General features: G+C 44.2%; 1 long non-coding RNA gene and 1 pseudogene across 3 annotated transcripts; one reads left to right on the top strand and one right to left on the bottom strand.

Moving 5' to 3' along the window:
• Nucleotides 1-16,213, top strand: part of LOC134637767 (CXADR-like membrane protein) — a 110,440-nt pseudogene that overhangs the window by 7,103 nt on the left and 87,124 nt on the right.
• On the bottom strand, nt 528-3,553 carry LOC134637768 (uncharacterized). Of its 3 annotated transcripts, none has more exons than XR_010095168.2 (6): nt 3,323-3,553; nt 2,523-2,634; nt 2,123-2,211; nt 1,858-2,009; nt 1,708-1,740; nt 528-1,403 (listed from the first exon to the last, which is right to left on the bottom strand). It is a non-coding gene; the product is annotated as an uncharacterized LOC134637768 (long non-coding RNA). The 3 variants fall into 3 exon arrangements; XR_010573881.1 differs by lacking the exon at nt 3,323-3,553 and having other exon boundaries at nt 528-738; nt 1,219-1,403; nt 2,523-3,137; XR_010573880.1 differs by lacking the exon at nt 3,323-3,553 and having other exon boundaries at nt 2,523-3,137.

The raw sequence follows: 16,213 nt of genomic DNA on the forward strand, positions 1-16,213 counted from the left end.
TGCAAAACTTGAACTCCGGAAAGTGATGAGAAAGTCCATCTCTTATGTCCAGTAAGGTTTGTCGGTCGTACACAAAGAGACATGTGCTACTCGTGAAAAAATAAAGGAAAAGTAAAATTAAACACAAAAACCAGCTGTTGCTTGGGGGAGCTCACGACGAGGCTGCAATACTCGGCGCCATTGAATTAATTGATTTGAGCTCAGTTCCCAGATAGCAAGGAAACATTGAAACAATGTTGAGTCAATATCAGGCGACGTCATTGAATCAACGTTGAAGTGTGACGTTGACCCAACGTCACTCTTGCACCCATTTTTAACATTGAAACAACGTCAGGTTTTGATGTTGAATCAATGTTGAAACCTGACATTGATTCGACGTTATATTTTCTAACACTGTTGACATTGAAACAATGTCAGATTCTGATATTGAAACACTGTTGAGATATGGTATTGCTTTTCCACCTCTTTCGCACAGTTGCTTTTTATTGAAAAAAACAAAAAAAACAAAAAAGGTCAATAGACATGTATCATTTGCAAAGTACTTTATTAAAAGACAAAGTTTCCTATTTACATTTCTATGTTTCACGTCACTTTTTATTATTTACTCCGGGATGGGGATGGATGATGGGCGTCCTGCGCGCCACCCGTACGATCTGGATCATATCTGAGCCATTTCTGGACTGCTTGAGCAAAGACCAACTCAGACAGAGTTCGCCCCTACCTGCTGCGCCAGGCCATCTAGGACAAAAATAGACACACACACAAAAAAACAAAGACAAAAAAAGGGAATTAGAGCACATGAATAAGCTCTTGTTAATTGTCTTCAGCAGGGAGAAAGTATGTAAACTCCTAGGCTGATAAACATGAAAGTCACCAGGCGGAAATCAGCAAACTGCCGCATTTGATTCCCAAAGAGCTATAAGCTGAAAATGTGATATGTCTTAGCATGGTGTGCCGTGTATCCTTTAAAAAAAAAGAAAAAGAAAAAGAAAACATGGGCCCTCAGGCTGTACAAAGTGTACAACCCGAGGACAAAACAAGCCGAAGACCAAAGACTCCATCTCCAGATTAACCGGATATGAAAGTCTTGTTATTAAGAAAGACAAAGTAATATAGCAAAAAACAGACATAGGAAATGTGAAATGCACCCAGCACATCAATTGATCCCTTTATTGTTCACTTTAGGCTCATAAAACTACAATAAATGTTAAAACTTACCAAATATGCATCTGCACAGTGCTGTCTCTTTAAATGCCCTTTTTTGCTTTGTCTGGTCCTTGGTTTTTTTTCCCCTGCCCAGTTGAGTACAGAGGCCAGCTCCTTTGTAATGGCATAAACCATTACACGGCGGACTCGCACCTCCAGTGTGGTCCAGCAGCACCAATCAACGCAAAGCGTCTCACCTATAGACACATTTTATGAGATGGAATTAGCGTGTCTCATGTCTTAAATGTGTATGCAAGTGCTTGTGTGTTTACTTCATGTAATTGATGATAGAAACATGTCATTTAGTTTTCCCTAAAGCCTGATTTTCAAGTCATACAAAGAATAAACCAAAGTATTGGCAGTACAATGTATTTCTATTCCCTTTTGTTGGATATTCATTTGTTAGTTCTTGTAACTGCTAAAAGTGTTTACTAGTTTTTGCCTGTCACATATATTTGTTATACCATGTAAACTGTGAAATTCCAAGATTTTCAAACTTGCCTTGCAATAGTGGCCTCACAGAGTCTCTGGAATCTACAGAAAAAAAAAATCACAACAAGATGACATTCAGGAGTATAAATTGTTTTGTTTTTTTTAGATAAGAGTACAATGACATTGTGATGCAGCTTTAAAGCTTTTTAAAAAGCATACCATCTATAGGGAAGACATCAGACTCTGCATGCTGGGGAGATCGCAAAGCTGTGTCGGTTTGTGCCGGAGTGGCGAAAGGTGCCGGGAGCTGGGTGGGGCATTATGATGGTTGCTATCAGTGGGCTGGGGGGCAGACTGCGGAGTGATGAGGGCTGTTTAGAAAAAGATAATTTTTTAAGTATTTAAGAATACAGACAACTTGTCAAAAAAGTTTCCTCGTGTCAGACACAGATATGTACACAGACACTAGACAGTATTTTATTACCTGGTATTTTCACTCGAGGGGCCTGGGGAAACCGTTTTTTTGTAGGCTGCTCATCCTCTGAGTCCGTATATGTGTACAGGGGATTTGGTCTAAAGAAAAGAAATTAAAAACGGTCTTAAGTAATTGTAAATATGCTTTTGGCATATTGTTTCCTAAAGTTAGTTTGATTTCTAACAACACACACAGGAAACAGAGACGTGCAAGAAGGTACAGTATACAATGAATTTTTGAAGTGCACAAGTGTACACGGCTTTGCATTTTTAAAAAGTTTACAAACTTCCACTTTTTGGACTATATTATGTGGTGATATTGCAGTATGCAAGCACCACAGATATGTATAAAAGACAAGATCATAAATTCTTAACAATCAAAGATATGTTTGTGAATAAAAAGGTTTTACTTGTGCTTTCTTTTAAGACTGGTCTGAGTTTCAGCTTCGGACTGAAGGTCAGACGTATCACAGCGTTCACGTGGATATCTCTGAAGACTGCGTTCTGCTTCGTGAAATGTGCCTGGAAATACAAACACAATGTACGGCCAGACATACATTACGTGTGGACAAAAGGTGCAAACGCATAGAAAAATCAGCGGTTTCAAAAATACGCTGGTACGTGTGGACGTAGCCTTATTCATTATTTAAGGCACAAACGGAAAGTCATGTACGCGTGCAACGTAAAGTTAGGTGCGCGTACAACGTACAGTCACGTGGGCATGCTGCGTGAGCATTCAAACTGAGTCTAAAGTTTTCGTGTGCGAATTGAAGCGAGTGCTCTCCAATCATCAAAAGTAACAAAGTCATTGAACACGTTTATACAGTTAACTTTACGTTTATCAATCATATATCACAGATTTAGAATTTTTTGTAGTACTAAGCAACTACAGAGCGAAAGTCTGGGTCAAGCGCCGAAGCGACGGCAAGAAGAAAGGAAACCTCGAAGCGTTAAAGCTAGCTTTGTAAGGGAATATAACGAAGAAATTATGAAACAAAAATGTTTTCTTTGTTGATATACTTTGTTCGCAGTGCAATTTATTTGTTGCCGAATTGTAAGAAGTAGACACAATTTCGGGCTCCCACATTTTGTGGGAGCAACGTAAATAACAGTAAAAAAGTCGTTAATGTACAACATTAACAAGTTTTTTATTGTTATTCAAATGCAAACATAACGAAATAACGAGTAAAAAAAAATCATTCATTCTTACCTTATACTAATCATGGTGCGGGCCAGTGCAGTGCATGAACTGATGCCTTCTCCGGTCAATTCCGCTGAGAGTAAATCAAATGTCCCGCTCTACTGTAGAAGACAATGAATACCTGGGGGGATGTACCAATGTGAGAGGGGTGCTGCGGAATAGTCCAAGTGATCGCTGCTTTAATTTCCCGGTCAACTATACATAAATTGCACGTAGACACGATTTTTTAAAGCTGGTGAACTAGACCAAGTCATTGATAACAAATGAACAATAAATCTACTTTCTCTGGTACTTTATACCCGATCAGTTGCAATGCAATTTAATGCTCAACTACAAATCGATGGTTTTTGATGGTGACCGGAGCCGAATGATCGTCAACTATAAATAGACGTTTTCTCAACGTTGTTGTTGTCACCTGGTCGACTATAAATAGATCAAATATCAATGACAAAAAAACAACGGTGAATCAACATTGTTACAACGTCTCTATAGTAAGACCGTCGGTTTACCACAGTATTTCAATGTTGTTACAACATTGGCATTTCAACCCCGACCATATACGACGGTTCGGATGAAAAATCAACATAGATTCAATGTCGTCTTGCTATCTGGGTTATATCTGATATTGTCAACAAATGTAACAATGTATCTTCTACAAGACCAGCAGATATCCAGTGTGTGGTGTTTTGTAAAGATCATATTAGTCAAGTCAAGTGGCTTCATTGTCATTCCAACCATGTGCAGTGGTGATCATAATTAATCATGCTTTATATTGGACGTGAAAAAGAGTCAGTGTATTAGAAAAAGGGAAACAACTATTAGTGTAACGTAGACTTGAAGTCAAGACCGCCTAAACCAAGACAAGACCAAGACCAGATCTGAGACAGCAAGACCGAGACAGCGAGACCAAGACAAGACCAAGACCAAAGTCCGTCGAGACCAAGACCACGTAAAAGTGGTCTGGAGACCGGTCTCAAGACCAAGACTGGTCTCGACACATCCAACTCTAGTGTAACAGGTCAGTGCAATATCAGGACCAATGACTGTATAAAAGATGGACGACGCGACAGCTCCCCAAAAATGAAGCCAAAACGTCTCTATCGCCCCCTGGTGTCTGGCTGCAGTATAGGTCATAAACCCCGCCTCCCCCATGTTAGCGGGGGTCAGACTAAAATAAATTAGCTTGCGTATCTCTGTTCGGGAATAGCAGATAGAGCGTAGGCTCTGAGAGGACGGCCAGCGTTTACGCTACGAAAACACGACCGAGTGTTTTAACCTGACAGCCTGAGGTGTTCTTCAGTAAACTGGACTACCCGACAGAAGGACCCGAGGCCCCGCTGCACTTTTTCGGTAAGTTAAACGTGTTTGTAAGCTAATCCGTAACTACCGTCCTTAGCTAGGTCCTGAGACCTAGCTAGCTAAGACGAGCACTCGGCTGTCAGGGTTCGTTTAGCTAATCTGTGCAGGTGAATGAATTTACTAAAGAAATCAAGAGGAACGCCCCGGGCTGCTCAGTCACTAATTACTGTTACTGTACTTTTATTACAAGTATTATACTGTAAAAGCAACAGGCTGCACCCTGCTTCAGCTCCTGTGCAGAGCTGAATATTAAATATGTGCAAACAACAGCATGTTTTCAGTCTCTTGCCACATCTGTAAACACAGTAACATCTTTTTTAAAAGCTTGTACTTCAGTAACTCCTCATTAATCAGGAACTACGGATTAAAGTACTGTAGTGTACTGTAATACTGAAAAAAATGTAAGAGAAGAACTTCAGATCCTGAGTGTGTGAGGACAGAAGAATCAGCTTTATTTCAGTTTTGAGGGCTAAAATTTATATCTGAGTTTGATGGTTCTGTTCTCTTTGTGATTACAGGAGCTGCCCTCAGATTCAGACCTCAGCACCACCCAGTGACAGCAGACAGATCATCCAACATGTTCACATGTTAACTGCAAAATGAACTGATGAAAACAGTGCAAAGGTTAAAGTACCACACGTGCTGTAGTGAAAGCTGCAGCTTTATTGATAAAGTTAAAGACAAAAAAACAAAAGGATTAATCACTGATGTAACTGTGTCACTATATATCAGCATAAACAGGACCTCAGTTTGGTGTTTCACAAAGCTGCTGATCTCAGACCTGCACAGCTTCTGTTTTAAACACTTGATGTACTCAGCTGCATGAAGAGCATATGAGATTTTGTCTAACACAATTAAATAAAACCTGATGAAGGTCAAAGGTCGTCACTTGTATGTTGAACTACAAACTTGTCATCTGGAATTCTTTCACAGTTTTTTGCACATAGTGTGTTATTTACCATAAAGTGATTCAGAGTTATTCATACCAGAGTAACCAGAGAGGATCATATATTTTTAAATATATAACTTTCTACAGGACTGAATATAATATCTTTATGTAAAAGTCCGGAGCCTCTGGGGAGTATCCGACTATTTATAACATTACACAAACCAAAGGTCTCCATCACAGTGTTCATGAAATGCTGGGTTTATCCAACCCCTTGGGCGGGCCTACGGAGGAGTGCTGAAAATTTCCCTGTGAGGGAGCTGCTGCTGAAGATCATGAGTCCTGCTTGATCAATGCGATGAGCTTCAGTCTTCCTGGTATTTCTTAAATGATGTCTCTTTCAGTGGGTCAACAGAACATCTGGCACAGGACAGCTGTGATGAAAGAAAGGGAAGAAGTTTCTCCAAACCTCTGGACCCAGGAAACCCAGCTTGGTCCTTGTGGTCTCAGGGGCGGATCTAGAAGGGTGGCATGGGGTGGCAAGTGCCACACTAAAATGATCCCTTGCCACCCCAAGTGCCACCCCAGTTTTGGATATGACAGTGTTGTTTATTAAAATAAGATAGCATTAACAGTTTGAGCGTAGTTACAGTCAACTGTGAATATAAATGCTAAAACTGAATATATTGCATAGTGTTCCCCCCCTCCACCATTAACAAATGGTTCAGCCCATAGCAGGACCGGCTTTTTTTCTTGTTTTCAGTAGCAAGCGATGTTTATGATTGTGCCCGAGCACATTTTGAACAACACCATGGGAATTTCGCTTTTTACACAGGTGGTTGGATGTTACACTCTGGAAATGGAATGAAGGTGAGTGTTATTAACCCTCTGTGGTCCACGGACACGCTGCATCTCCAAATCACATGACTGATGTAAGCTGACATAGCAACAAGCTGCAGCCACGCTGAGTCTCTATTTCAGCCCACATTGAAAGTTCGGACTTCAAAGTTTTTAAATTTTAATTACAGGCCAGTAAATCCAGAGTTATGATAATATATATAAGCCACGCTTTTTTCTAAATACTGTCGTCACGTTTTTGTGTGTGTTTTAAGCGTTTTCTAAGGACAGCGCAAAAACAGTAAAGAAAGAAAAAAAGCCACCTCTTTCCTATCGGTGGAAAAATGTACCATGTCGACCAATTAAAAAAAAGTTAACACGTGGGATTTGGTTGTTTAGGAAGAGGGGAAAGCTTTGGGAGTGACGGTAACGGCAGCGAGACAGAGCGAGAGAGAGAGAGAGAGAGTTTTTAGATGTGGGAGATTTGTGACGTTTAGTGTGGAGTGTATACTTAGTGTGTTGTGTTGTCTTGTGTAGTCGTTCTGTTGTGTAGTCGTTTTGTTTTGTGTGTCAGTGAGGGCACTAATGAATGTCACAAAGGCACATTGCAGTGTAAACACTGTCACTAAGTAGAAAACCAGCGGAGTGATACACCTCCTGTTGTCAGGCCTGCAGGTTTGTCCCTGCGCTGTTCTCATCTGTCTTTTGGTGGACAAACTTTTTTTTCCACTGGCACACATCATTTGTGGGGCAGCTTATTGCGAAACCTGATTGTTCTCTCATTTTAGTTTTAGTAATATTTTTAAATGGTTGTAGAAAATGAAAAAAACGGCAGGTGTATTGGCTGCATTTTTGGATAAATAGTTGTATATGTTTACAAAATGTACAATTTATATTTGCATTTTAAGTTATAAAAATTTACTCAACATGTATGGTTTTTTTTACAGTAAAAAAAATACTACTGGGATTTTAAGTTCTTTGTGTGATTTCAGATCAGTAATACTAATGCAGTGTGTCAGTGAAAAAAACAACTAAATTCAGTTGAGCTGAAAAGAATGATGCCAAACAAGGCAGGGGAAAATTTCAGGTTGTATTTCAGACCTCAGTGGGTTAATCCAACAAATCATGAAAAATTAGGTTTAAATTTTTGTTCATGACAGTGCAGATTTCTGACATTTTGTGTAATTTAAGCATGTAACAATGTGATTGTTTTCTAACAAAAAACAGTGTGAAACTTAAGTTAGAGTTGTGTTTGTAAATGAAACGCCCCATGTCGTGTAGCTTTCTGGATTTTATACTTATTGGGCTACATATTTATTTATTATACAGGCTATACAGTACATAGAATCAAAACTCACATGTTTTATGTAACTAAAGTGTGTAATTATGTGGGCTACAGATAATAATTAACCCTCTACTGCATGACTTTTTAATTTTTGGGGAAAAAAATATTTCTCCCTATTTTGGGGGAGCTTTAGGGTCCCTAATAATGTATCAATCATAAAATTTGACACCCTGCCCCCCCCCCCCCAAACAGATATTGGTTTGTTGCTTCAAGGCAACACTGTGCAACAAGTTATTCTATAATAAGTTGTATTAGTACAACAAGGATGAACAAATAAATAAACAACAAATAAACAATGTAAACATTTCACAAAACAATAAAACACCAAAATGCATCCAACATTTGACCCTAACCCCATGCACGCGCGCGCGCACACACGCACGCACGCACACACACACACACACACACACACACGTTGTGTTTCCATCACTTTTGTGGACATTACATTAACTTACATTAATTTCCTGGAGACTTATCCTGACTCTACCCATCACAAGTCCCTGCCTGAACCTTATCCTAACCCTGACTCAAGCCTTCACCCTAAAATTGAATGATTTACCTTGCAATTTGTCCCCATAAAGTAGGCGAGACCTCACAATGTGAGTGTGTAAACAAATTTGTGTCCCCACAACAATAAGTAATACACGACCACACACACTGACACCCGCACAGCAATATTGGTATGGCAGGGATCAGGCCCACACAATGTGCTTACACATGGCCCACATACCGCAAAGAATGACGGCCCTTTGGTGGCCCAGACCTGGTTTGCCAGAGGTGGCCCACACATGGGCCAGCACAAGGCCAGTTTCAGACACCCTAGTCGTCCTGTGCTGGCCCATGTGTGGATTACCTCTGGCAAACCTGATCTGGGCCACCAAAGGGCCGTTATTCATTGCGGTATGTGGGCCATCTGTAGGTGGTGTGCAGCCACGGGCCAGTTGTAGACACACTGCTGGCCCTGTGCTGGCCTGAACAGTTTCAGCTCTGGCCCCAGATGTCAGCATAATGTGTACCTTAATCAAGCCATGCAATAACAACATGTGCCGGAACATGCAAAACAGTGCAAAAGTAACATGCGGAAACTGTTCAGACAGTGAATGGACTGATTTTTATATAGCGCTTTTCTACTCTCCCAGATTACTCAAAGTGCCGATTTGATACCAGATCCTGGCCAGACCTGCTTGCTATGTGGGCACTAACACACACACAGACACAGTTACTTTACCAACTGACCCCTGACCCCTGAGCTCCTAAGTGTCCCTCAAACCTCATACTCCTCTACTTCACTGTCACTCCCTGAAAGCTCACTGTCCTCACTTTCTGAGGACAGAAAGCGCACATTCCCTTGGTTTCCTTGCATAAAAGGTATTTACATCCATGTCCTGTAATTATGAGTAGATTGTAAAGTAAAAAGCATTGACTATGATCATATAAATGCACACAAACACATCTCTACACACATATGCAAATGCACTATATTGCCTGAAAAAAATTGGGCTAACTGCGCAGTGTTGCCTTGAGGCAACGAATGAAAATTAACAGTTTTACTATATAAATAAATTTAAAAAAGTAGAAAAAACAATCAAATATGCTTCTTAACATATCCATGCACATACAAGTATTTTTTAATATACATTTATTTCTCTATAAACATGTAAAATAGTGATCTTTATCTTGTCTCTCATGTAGTGCAGCTTGCAGAAAGGGGTCCTGCCCCCGCCCCCCCAAATATAAGTCACACCACCTTCAACTCATCATTTTATTGGAAAGAGATGTGCCTGGTAGCATTATTTGAAAAAAAACGTTGTTGTTTTTTTGAAGGGCCAGTGTAAGGCATGAAAATGTGGTTTGTTGCCTCAGGGCAACGCTATGCAGTAGAGGGTTAAGTTATAGACTATATTTATATGAAAAACGTGTATACTTACTGCATTTTAATTATTTTAACCATATGTAACCACCTGCATATGTTTGAAAAAAAAGCTTCGATTTTGCCACCCCATTCGATTTCTTTGCCACCCTCATGCCACCCTAAGAAAATTTCTCTAGATCCGCCCCTGGGTGGTCTCCCTCACTAGTTTCTCTCCAGGGTGAATGTAGCTGTTGATATAATAGGGACTCTATTATTAAATGAAAAGAACAAATTAGACTACATTACTGAAACGTTCTGCTGCTGTTTTTAAAGTTTCCATGTTACCAGGCTGTAGAGGGCTCTGAAGATTTAAACAGTTTTAGATCCATTACACTCACAGTCTTATGTTAAAATCTCAAAGGACAGCATTATATTTTTGATATTAACAGTAACTCTGGGCTTCTGTGGAGTGTGCAGATGATCTCATCGCTGTCTAAAAATGGATAAAAAAAACCATAAGAAGTGCTGAATCCTTCACAGACAGACACACAGACTATTAAGAGTATTAGGTGTGTAGCATCGCTAACTAGCTAGCAACAAGCCTCCAACACAGTGCGTATGCTAGCGGCTAATCTAACTAACGAATTAACAACAGAGTGATTTTAGAACTATAAGATGATAAGCTGTGTCTTTTTTATAACAGTGACATGGTTGTATTTACCTTAATTAAACAAGTCGTCAGTCGCGATAAACCAGCAAAAAAACTCGAGCAGCCGGGCTACGTAAAAAGTGTAGGGGGCGTGTTTGCGGTCACGTCCAGCGGGTGTGTGGGCGGGAGCGTTACACAGTCGCTCCACCTCAAGTCACTACTGTGCAGACTCTGGCTCCAAATTTGCAAGATGGCAGCCTCCACAAGCGGGATATTTTGGCTTCATTTTTGCACAATGGGAGGAGGCGGTGTCGCGTCGTCCATCTTTTATACAGTCATTGATCAGGACAGTCAGGGCATGTGTAATACTGGGGTTTGTGCAATATAATTGATGTGTTTCCGTTATTGTTCTCTCTATTGTCCTCTGTTGTCTATTCTTCTTGTCATTGTTTGTTCTAATATGATGTGATCACTGTTTTTGTTCTTGTCACATGATCTGTAAATAGTAAAAACATACAGAGACACTAACTTGTGTTAGACCAACCTGCCAGAGGGTCTGCAGATGGAAATTAGCCCATGGCTATAATCTGGCATATTTACATTTGTTAAAATGTTCATTAATATGTATTGTCCCTCTTTCTAAATAATTAAATTAAATTAAATTAATAACATTAAATTATTTATTAAAGGAGACAACGTTCCTCCAAGATCATGGTGCTACATATAACAGACAATCAACATGGGACTACATAAAGTGCAAGTGTGCAAAAAACAAAAATCAAATCAAATCAAATCAATTTTATTTATATAGCACTTTTAAAAACAACAACTGTTGACCAAAGTACTGTACAATAAAATAATGACAGTGTAACGCAATGTTATTTAAGGGCTACTTTTATTGCAATGGGTGAGTTTACTGACTGACACGCAGAAGAAATAGTTCTTTATGGAGCCGAGATGGTGTGAATGACGAGACCAGAGACTGCAATATCTTGTTCAGGAAAAACCAAAAATATATTGAATAAATGGGGGAAAGGGGAAATGGAACAAAATTAATACAACACACAACATAAATAAATGCCCACAATTAATTAATAAATTAATGCTGTGATTTTCTGTGCAAGAGTCTTTTTGTTAAGAGTGCTTTTGGTCCTTTTTTTAAAGTTTCTTTTTTAAAGTTCACTTTTAAGGAATTCCTCCTTAGGGTCCAGCTTCATGTGATGGGGAAATATGTCCGTAATCCAAAGACTGCAAAGTGGGGGAAAAGAGGGGAAAAAGAATGGTCCTACCGGCCGGGGGAACACAGCCTGCAGCCGCAGCAGCCTATATGCCAGACAGAGACTGGCTAAAAGAGGCTGGAGAACACACATTCGCTGGCTGACGTTTCAGACACAGCGAGATCCGACTAGCGTGTAAGCCGACGAATGCAGGCAGCATGTCAGGGGAACACAGCCGGCAGCTGCAGTGCAGCCGCAGGAGAGGAGGGCCAGGCCAGGGACGCGACCCGCAGGTCGCCCCAGGGCCAAGCGGCTACTGAGCGCCGTCTGTAGACAGGGGAGCCACAAGAGTGAACTCGAGGATGAGACACTCAGGTACAGCCGGAACCGCAGGCAACACACTCACTGGCTGGCATATCAGACAAAGCGAGGCCTGGCTATCGTGTAACCAGCGAACCGTCTGCAGGGAGCCTGGCGCTGCAGGCTGGAGAACACTCACTCGCTGGCTGAGCATCAGACACAGCGAGGTCCGGCTGGTTCGTAACCGGCGAAGCGCGGGCAATAGCAGCAGCAGCGGCGGCGGTTTAAGCTGCAGTCAGAGCTGAGAAGCCGCCTCACTCGAGCAATGACAGGAGCCCTGCTGGCTGTGTGAACCGCGCACTGCAGGCAACACGCCAGACAGAACAGGCTACGCTAGGCTGGAGAAATGCCACTCGCCGCAGCGAGGTGAGACTGGTGTGTAAGCCGGCGAATGCGGGCAAAACGCCAGGGCGACAGCCTACCAAGCAACTTGAGCACGGCAGCTGGCTATCGCTGTGACAGAAATCCGCTATATGCGGATGACGCTCCAGACGGGAAGTCGGAGCCGCCGGCTGGAGAAGTCAAGTCACAGCAGATCCCCGCCTGGCACTAGACAGTGACACAGTGCCAGGGAGAGAGAGCCTGTCGCAGCAGCTCGCCCACTCAGTGGATGGCCGAGGTAGGACGAGGCCCTGGGCCTGTTCCAGGAGCAGAGCAGCTGACCTGCACCATCCATGACAGGAGAGGGGCTGGTGGCTCAGGCCACTGAGGGCCCAAGTGAGGAGCAACCCAAGATTCGTCACCAGGGCATAGCAGCCACTCTGCACCGTCTGTAGACAGGGGGCCAGCAGAGTGGGCCTGATGAGACACTAGCGGATGGTCGGGACGTGTCAGCTCACTGAGCGGGCACCTGCTGGCCATGTGACCCGCGACACAGGGGCAACGCACTAGATAGAGAGCCAGCGCTGTGTGCTGGAGAACACTCACTCGCTGGCTGACATATCAGACACAGCGAGGTCCGATTGGCGTGTGAGCCGGCGAACCGTGGGTTATACGCCAGGGGAACACAGCCCGCAGCAGCAGTACAGTTGCAAAGACGCAGAGCCAATGCAGGGATGTGACCTGAAGGGTCCATCCACACAGCCACGGAGCTGCCCAGCCATCCGCAGACAGGGGGGGGGCTGGCAGCCTAGCCCACTGAAAGTCAAGCGGGGACTTAACCTGAAGGTCTGCCCCAGGGCTGAGCAGTTGCTAGTGCTGTCCACAGACAGGAGAACAGCAAGAGTGAACTTCGAGAACGAGACACTTGTGCACAGCGCTGCAGACTGGAGAACACTCACTCACCGGCTGAAGAATCAGACACAGCAAGGTCCGGCTGGGGTGTAAGCCGGCGAATGCAGGCAAGACGCCAGGGGAAGACAGCCTAGAGCTGCAGTGCAGCCAGGGACATGACTCGCCGGGGGTGTCAGCTCACTAAGCCGGCCCTGCCGGCCACGTAGACCCGCAACATTTGGGCAATCTGCCAGACAGAGAGCCAGCGCCGCAGGCTGGAGAACTGTCAACCGCTGGCCGATCCATCAGACGCAGCGAGGTCCGACTGGCGTATAAAACTGGCGAAGCACGGGCAATACGCCAGGGGATCACAGCCTACAGCAGTGCTGGCAACTAGGCCCAACTCAAAGGATGTCAGGAGGGAGGAGGGCAGCTGGAGGACAGCTGAGCCTAGGCTCCGAGTCCTCCCCGCCTCAACTGAACACAGCCGTCTCCACACACCTGCATAGGCCCCTCAGCTTCTTCACAGCGAGGTGGCCGCAGGGTAGACAGACAGTCCCATCAGGCAACCCTGATCGTCTGACCGGAGCCAAGCATCAGAAACATCAACCTCCTGACAATCAACCTCCACCAGCCCAGGCCTCACAGAGGCAGGGCCATGGGAGGTAATGCTGTGGGAGGGGACTGGAATCAGGCGACCCAGACATGGGTTCACCCGTCCGGGCCCCACTCCAGTGGCAGCCAGAGGGGATGGAACTTCTTCAACATCCACCTCATGATAATCAACCTCCACTGGCCCAGGCCTCGTAGAGGCGGGGCCATGGGAGGGAACACTGCAGCCATCATCCTCATTTAGCCTGAGAGGCACAGGATTGGGGCGGGCTCTCCATGCCCAGCCCACCTGCAGCTGTCGTGTCAAGCTCCATCCCATAGAGGGAGCGACAAAATGGCCACCAGCAGGCCATAAGTAACCCTCATGCCCCTGTCAGGGCATGCCGCCCTGCCCAGGGAAGGCCCGAAGTGGCAACTAGGGACCGGGGGGGCTATTGGAGGAGGGGCCAAAGGCAACTACTCCCACCATGCACGGCAGCAACCAACTGCGCGCAGGGGACCATAAATGCTGGGAGGCAGGGCACTCAACTGCCTGCAACCAGACCAATCAGGCAGCAGCGGCACCTGAGACAGGAGGCGCTGAGGCTGCGTGATAGCATCAACCTTGAGGTCCACTCTACTAGATGGCACCTCAGGAAGGGCTAATTCCCACACCCGGCATACTCCTCCAATCAAGAGCTGAAGGGACCCATCTCACCCGACACTGTGCCTGGGGACCTGCAGGGGGCAGCCCAGGGACAGGTGGGCAACACCGGAGGAGAGGATGGAAGCTTCTTCAACATCCGCCACCTGATAGTCAACCTCCACCGACCCAGGCCTCACAGAGGCGGAGCCATGGGAGAGACGCTGTGAGAGGGACCAGCAGTGAATCAGCAACAGGTGTGGGAGGGGACCCAGCCCATGGCCTGCCTAACTGGTGTCCACAGCAGTGGCAGCCATGTTCCCCATAGTAGCCTGCTCTCTCATTTTTGGAGTTAGGAGAAGGGGGAGGGGCGGGCCATTTAAATGCTCTTTCAGAAAACCAAGCATGGTCTGTCTAGTTTGTGCTGGTAACAAAGCAGTGCATGCAAGCGTCAGCTTCTTTAGCCAGCACAGTAGTGATGTGTCGGTCGTGAACGAAACGGCTCTTAGAGCCGACTCTTTGAGGTGAATGACGCGAGCCGGCTCCTTATTGGGAGCCGCGTTTTTTTTTTCTTCTTTCTCTCACCCTCTCTCTCTCGCACTTTTTTCCACTTCACTCCGCACGCGAGCCTTGTGCTTGCGCTGAGCAGAGACGGGAGGGGCGGTAGTTACACTCACAGTAGCATTTTATGTGGAGTGAATAAATAAAAGTATATTTACGGTGGCCCCTAGAGACAAAGCATGTACAAACTCCAAAACACGTACAAACTCTGAAGCACATACAAACTCCAAAACACATGCTAATTTGAAAACACGTACAAATTCCGAATCACATAAAAATTCCAAAGCACGTACAAATTCCAAAATACGTACACATTTTGAAGCACGTACAAATTCCAAAGCACGTGAAACCTCCAAAACATGTACAAACTCCAAAACACAACAGAAGTGCTCCAGGATGCTAGGGGCAGTGTTGAGCTTTTGTTACCTAGTGGCTACGCAAGCCAGGAAGTACCAACGACCGGATTTGGTAAATGAACATTTTTTTTAATTATTTGAATATATATGAGTGTTTGTGTATAAATATACAAACAATACACATATGCTTTCAATTGTGTAATTTCAGTGATCTAGGTAGCTCTGTTTTGGAGTTTGTACGTGCTTCGGAGTTTGTACGTGCTATGGAGTTTGTACGTTTTTGGAGTTTGTACGTGCTTCGGAGTTTGTACGTGTTTTGGAGTTTGTACGTGCTTTGTCTCTAGGGGTCACCGTATATATTTATATCTAAACATATATAAATAAAACCATGTTTTTTTTACATTAGTAATTTCTTTTGTGCATAATTTTATATTGTTGTTAATAGGGATGGGTACCGGTGTCCGGTGCCGTTCTGACATAAACGGTAGTAACCAGACCGAAAAGCAGCGCACATTTTGGTGCTTTATTTCGGTGCTTTTTTTTTTTCCTGAGCCAATTCTAGCCAATCATTTTACGTTTCCGAGGATAGTAGGCGGGCCCAGGTACGTACGTTCTTTTAGAGCAGAGCTACAGATTAAAAATGCCCAAGGCGAAGCGGTCAAAAGTCTGGCTGTACTTCGCAGCAAAAGATGCAAACTCAGCTGCCTGCAACAAGTGCTTTAAGCTGATACTGTGATACTGTCAAAGGAGGTAACACCTCGAATCCGATGAAACACCTGGCGACGCATAGCGTTTTTTTAAAAGCCGAGAAATGCGACGTGTTTGATAGCTTGCTGCGAGACCTCACACCGAGCACATCTACTGCGGGTGTGGTGCCTGTTATCGGACCCGGAGTTAGCAACATCCCCCAAAAACCCGAAGAGGAGAGTCCTGGTCCCTAGCCCTGCCAGTGTAGCAGAAATGATGAGGGATGATGATGGCAGCAGCAGCTGTTCTCCTCTGCGTGAGGAGCTTAATGTTGTTCGTGTGTAA

Source organism: Pelmatolapia mariae, linkage group LG10_11 (genome assembly GCF_036321145.2).
Source record: "Pelmatolapia mariae isolate MD_Pm_ZW linkage group LG10_11, Pm_UMD_F_2, whole genome shotgun sequence".
Lineage (NCBI taxonomy): Eukaryota > Metazoa > Chordata > Actinopteri > Cichliformes > Cichlidae > Pelmatolapia > Pelmatolapia mariae.